Below are 6,555 nucleotides of genomic sequence, written 5' to 3' on the forward strand. Positions count from 1 at the left end.
TGTTAATTAAATTAATTAATTAATTTCAAAAGGCAATGTAATATAAACTATGAGATATACTGTTCATGAAACCTGTGTAGTTCTAATTCCATTTTAGTTATACATTGCGTACTTTCCAAAAATTCGCTACGAATCTGCATGTAAATGACTAACAAAAACATTTTTTCTAAAGTTAGCATTACTGTTTAAATTAAACTTATTAAACTTATTAAAGCACTCCACACCCAATCCATCGCTTAATAATTAAGTATTCAAATTCTCAAATGCCTTTTTAAAAACCTAAGCGAAGCTAGGCAGTATGCCGAGTCTATATATATAAAGCAAAGTGGTCAAGTGCCCGATAGGGCACTTCCCGGCGCCGTAGGCGCGTCAAATTTGGCACGATGGTGCCTTGGGGCAATAGAACACGAGGGCCGGTGACGGTTGGCCGAAAAGTCTACGGAGAGGGGGTCAAAACTGACCTCGACTGACCGGCGCCTTATATGGGCTATATTACGAAAAAAAATTTCCTCCGACGACCCCCCTTGAAATTTTGTGAGGTGGTAGGAGAACGCCTTGGGGTGTCCCAAAAAACTCGCCATGTCCGGGAAAATTCGTTAAATGGGTCAAAACTGACCAGTCGTATTTCCCTATATAATCTTTGTATTTTATGGGAAAAACAGAGGGTGATTTCGAAACGGATTTTAGGGCACTTACCGTCTTTACATCTGGCTAAGTTTTTGCATGCTCTAAGGTAAATGGCATGACCTTTAGGGAAAACTGTCGGTTTCACTCAAAGCCCTCGACGAGGGCTAAAAAGTGACCGCGAGTGAAATTCTCTTTATATGAGCTCTATTACGAAAAAAAATTTCCTCCGACGACCCCCCTTGCAATTTTGTGAGGTGGTAGGAGAACGCCTTGGGGTGTCCCAAAAAACTCGCCATGTCCGGGAAAATTCGTTAAATGGGTCAAAACTGACCAGTCGTATTTCCCTATATAATCTTTGTATTTTATGGGAAAAACAGAGGGTGATTTCGAAACGGATTTTAGGGCACTTACCGTCTTTACATCTGGCTAATTTTTTGCATGCTCTTATGTAAATGGCTTGACCTTTAGGGAAAACTGTCGGTTTCACTCAAAGCCCTCGACGAGGGCTAAAAAGTGACCGCGAGTGAAATTCTCTTTATATGAGCTCTATTACGAAAACAAATTTCCTCCGACGACCCCCCTTGAAGTTTTGTGTGGTGGTAGGAGAACGCCTTGGGATGTCCCAAAAAACTCGCCATGTCCGGGAAAATTCGTTAAATGGGTCAAAACTGACCAGTCGTATTTCCCTATATAATCTTTGTATTTTATGGGAAAAACAGTGTAATTTCAACACAATTTTTAGGTTACTTAACCTCTGTACATCATGCTAATGTTTTGCATACATTTCTATAGATGACTAGGCCGTATGAAAAAACTGTTGGGCACACTCAAAGCCCTCGACGATGGCTAAAAGATGACCGCGAGTGCCATTCTTCTTATATGAGATGTATAAAAATAAATTGACGAACGATCCACTTAATATTATTTGAGGTCGTAGACCGACCCTGGAGGGTAACAAAAAAACTTTATTCCAGTCGGGAAAAGCCATTGTAGTCGTTAAATATGTTCATATATTGTATTTTCTACTATAAGCATTGCATCTGTTTGTTAAAAAAAAGTAAACAATGACAGCCGTCATTCGGGCCATTTTCAAGGGAGGTAACCTTTTTAAATAATTATTTTTCAATTAATTGTATACTATTTTAAACAGAAACAGAAAATGACAAAGTATAGCATTTGCTTTAGTATAAAATTAAGCTACCAATTTAGCTGCGTATCATAATTAAATTAAAAATATAATTTTAAAAGTCAATGTAATAGAAATTATTGAATATACTGTTCATGGAACCTCTGTAGTTCTATTTCCATTTTAGTCATAAATTGCGTACTTTCAAATATTTCTCTGAAAACGGATGATACGCAACAATCAACAACATCTTCTCTAAAATTAGCATTACTGTTTAAATTTAAGCACTCCATACCTCATCCACCACTAAATAATTAATATTCAAATTATCAACAAATGCTTTTGAAAACCTAAGCGAAGCTAGGCAGTATGCCTAGTATATATATATATATATATATATATATATATATATATATATATATATATATATATATATATATATATATATATATATATATATATATATACAATGAGAGAGAGAGTCAACAGAGGAGAGAGATTATATTATGACAAAAAACAATTCTTTTATACGCTACCCATATTTAACTTTACCCGAAAAAAATGACGAAATATTAACATGAAGTACCTCAAAGACATATCCAGCATGGACGCCTGCCACGAATATCACCTCAGCGGTAAATCTAAGTAGAAAGCTAGCGAGGAGGTTGATGTGTATCTTGGTACGGGCGCTTCTTAGTCGGCTGAAATAAAAGCAAACAGGCATAGAAAGAAGTGTATCTTTATATGTCATTTTAATTTATTTAATTTATTTTAATATTTTAACAAATTGGAATAAATAGTGAATTTTAACATATGGTTGTATGGGCGGGGGGATGTGTCAATAATTCGCATTAGTTTACTCGCCTATGACGCACTTAGGGGGTTGGAAAGAAAACTTAATATATTTTAAAATCTTTATTTTGTTTCATTTTTAAAAGAGTTGTGAACCATGTATGTATGATAATTTTAGTTACGTAAAAACTAAGGCTAGAACGCAGAAAATCAGTTAAGATTTTTCCTGTCCATCTAGAATGGATCAATTAAAAAAACCAAAACAGTTTTCATGAAAAAGTAAAACTTTCAAATGTAGTTATAAATAAAAATTTAAAAAAATTAAAAACAAGAATTGTTAATTTGGTTAGAATTGTTAATTTGGTTATTGAATAAAAATGGCTTGTTGAAAAACAAAATAAAATAAACCGGGAGTGATCTCCCCTAAACTTTCTCGAATATTCTAATATAACACTACGTGGGATGGCAACTCGGAATATAGACATGATTTTTGTTTACTTAAACCTTTAAAAATAGAATAAAATCTAGTAGAAAAAAGAATTGCGCACCAAGTGAACGCCAAAGCAAAAAGCGCAAAATAGTGCGCAATATTATTAGTTCTTTATAAATTTACATGCGTTTTTTGAGAAATCGGAAATAGCGTAAATTAGTACTTCCGGTCAACGGAAATTACTCAAAATTTGAAAGAATGTAGAGAATTAGATCTTTTACTTACATGTGAAATTTCATTTATCTATCTGAAATAGTACTCAAGTTATAGGCTTTTAAAAAATTCAAAGTAGAAAAAGTACCACTTCCGGTTGTCGGAAAACGCTCAAAAGTTCATATGGATCTATGATTTTGATAAAATACCTATATATGAAATTTCATCAACCGAGCTGTAACGGTACTAAAGTAATCGTGTTTACACACAGACAGACAGACACACACACACACAGACATACGGACACGATTGCAAAATTATGTTTTCCGTATCAGTGAGGTGTAAAACGTCGAGATTTGTAAAAATCTCGATTTTTTTTTGCACGATTACAATACTTTCTCTATACTTCGTATATACGAGAAAGTAAATACCAGAAAGGTGTTCAAGCAATTGAGATGTGTTGCAAAAATAATGACTCTATTATCTAGGTGAGTAGCAATTAAAACTAGACAAACGAACACAAATACAATTCACTAACTAAAATAATAGGTAAACGTTTGAATACATTACTCACTTGCAGCAGACCAGCACGCTCACAGCAGAAGTCAGAATAACTAAATTTATAGAACCTCCATACAAGTAACAGTAAATCATTATCTGTAAGGTAAATTACATAATAAAATGTTTAATACATTTTTATTAGATGTAAAAAAAAACATTATTCTAGCAACTATTGTACGAAAATGGTAAGCACGTGTGGTATAATTAATTATTCAATTAATATTCATTAATCTAATTAGCAGGAGTCCACAAGTAGACTGCTGATATGCGATATATTTTCAGCATACACTGCGTAGTGTTGATGTGGCATTACTAGATCAGTGCATTATGTGTGTCACTATTCCTGGCATAGTAAAATTCGATGAATAGTTTTATTGGCACTGTATCACTTAGACAAGAAAGTGTCACAAAAACTAGTTGTCATTCAGATATCAAAACATAGTAGCTCCTGCTAGTAGAACAACTTAATAGTATATAAATTTAGGTTTATGGTTGATAAAAAAAGAATTATCATTTCAATTTTTTAAATAGTTTTATTTTTAGGTATACATGTTTTTAAATTAGAACACAAATTTTGTAAGCTACTATCTACTATTTTTATATAGGTAAAAAATTTGTTTAAAAGTTTGAGTGTTTTTGCTTTTGTCTATCTACTTGTGCACTAAAATAAATAAATAGCTAAATACAAATTTTGAAAGAGAAATTTGAAGAATAAATTACCATTCTACGATATTCCGAGTCAGCTGAAAAAAAATCTGAATTACTTGCAAAGAATGAAATTGTACCAATGTTATAATAAGCACATTGTTTATCTTATAATTCATTTTATAAAACGAAGAAGAAATCCTAAATAAACTAAAGGACTGTAAAGTTACTGAAGTATAATCATTAAGTTTAGCGAATAAGTAAAATAACATACACGTTTTCACACACCTTATATACCCTTAGAAAAAACACGTAACAACCGGACTGTCATAACTCACAGCATGAGGGTTGAACAGGGACGAACTGGACAGGGTACAAAGTACAAACAACATTCACCCTCTTTCATTCTCCTTTACTCATTCACTACTATATATATATATATATATATATATATATATATATATATATATATATATATATATGTGTGTGTGTGTGTATACATATATATATATAAATATATATATATATATATACATACACACACACATATATATATATATATATATATATATATATATATACATATATATATATATATATACATATATATATATATATATATGTATATATATATATATATATATATATATGTGTGTGTGTGTATGTATATATATATATATATATATATATATGTGTGTGTGTGTATGTATATATATATATATATATATATATATATACAATCGCTGTATTTCTGCTGGTGATGGTGATACAATACCAGGAGTCTGGTGAGCTAAAGAATATGTACTCCCCATTTTGAGTTAGCGCCACAACATCTTACTCTTTATTTTTTTCTATATTTTTAAATCTTATGTCACACTTTGTGATATATTGCCTGTGCAGGTACAGATATTGCTGGTACACACATTTGTACGTGTGTGGACACATATAACATTTATAAATTTAAAACACCACAGGCCAGAAGTCTAATATTTAGACTGTATATTTTAATACCTTTTTTTCATGTACCTTTTTTTCATGTACCTTTTGATGATATTCTTAATTTTACCATTGTCGGGTAAATTATTAACTCACTGTTTTCGTCATCCGTATAGTAGTGGTCAGTTCCTGTTTTGTTTGTTACGTTAAGCTCCGTGTTTTCCTCCATTGTAGAACAGGTCTATTTAAAGACAATAATTGATGTAGTTAGCAATGTATTTCAAAATATTATTAAATTACTCTGAAATATTTTTTTTTCGTGTGGAATTCAGATGGTTTAGAATTGTAGTATTTTCTAGAAGAAGTGAATACATGATCAAAGAAAACGGTCGATTGATATATGGATTTCAAGGCTTAGGACTATACGGGTAGATAAAAACATAACTATATCCACATAAATAAGGTTAATGCGTCGTTCTAAAGACATGAAACAAACTTCAACAACAATTGAAGCTGATTCAAAACTGTTTTTAAGCATTAGTTTTAATTGGAAAAAAAAATAAGCCCATAATAATTATTTTATTCACATGTCCATCTCCCAGTAATCCCATTTACCAGTTGTTTATGCGACGCATGAAAACAGACTTCTAATTCCATACAAGCAAAGTAAGCCGCAACGAAATAAACTTACTTTGGTCTGACTATCGAAACAGATTGACACAGCATGTTAAAAGCAAGGAAACGTATAGTCCACTGTAGTGCCAGAGTAGAACAGGAAACTGTAACGGAAGGGGCGGTGACGGCACAATGTTTTCAATGAGTCCAGACACGCAGGTCATTGACTGATACTTGTGGTACTAAAGTCGGTTAGTGTTATATGTCCGTGTTTTGTGTACAAGCTGAGGCGTCGCGAGGCGGGGGCAGGGGGTGCGGACCGCACCGCGTAACACCATTTAGGGGGTGACACCAAGACAAATAATAATTGCAACATATATAGAATAAATATGTTTTTTGCCAGTTCAATGAATGGTTAATTAGAGTTAAAATTATTTAAAGTGCATAATGATGATCCAGACAAAGGGGGGGGGGGTGTTACACCCAGTGGCGTAGCGAGGTCGGGTGTCACCCGGTGCGGCACTTAATGGTGTCACCCCCAGAGGTGTAGCGACCCTTCCATGGGACAAACTTTCAAATTTTCGATTTGCACCCCCCTCAAACTTTCGAT

At 32.9% G+C, this 6,555-nt stretch overlaps 1 long non-coding RNA gene across 1 annotated transcript; it reads right to left on the reverse strand.

Annotated features, from left to right (window-relative positions):
- Window positions 1-3,754: 3,754 nt before the first annotated feature.
- On the reverse strand, window positions 3,755-6,110 carry LOC131930853 (uncharacterized). Its single transcript, XR_009384175.1, has 4 exons — window positions 6,022-6,110; window positions 5,487-5,571; window positions 4,470-4,492; window positions 3,755-3,845 (listed from the first exon to the last, which is right to left on the reverse strand). It is a non-coding gene; the product is annotated as an uncharacterized LOC131930853 (long non-coding RNA).
- Window positions 6,111-6,555: the final 445 nt, after the last annotated feature.

This window comes from Physella acuta, unplaced genomic scaffold (genome assembly GCF_028476545.2).
Source record: "Physella acuta isolate Inbredline_101_S28 unplaced genomic scaffold, ASM2847654v3 ptg001860l, whole genome shotgun sequence".
Taxonomy (NCBI): domain Eukaryota; kingdom Metazoa; phylum Mollusca; class Gastropoda; family Physidae; genus Physella; species Physella acuta.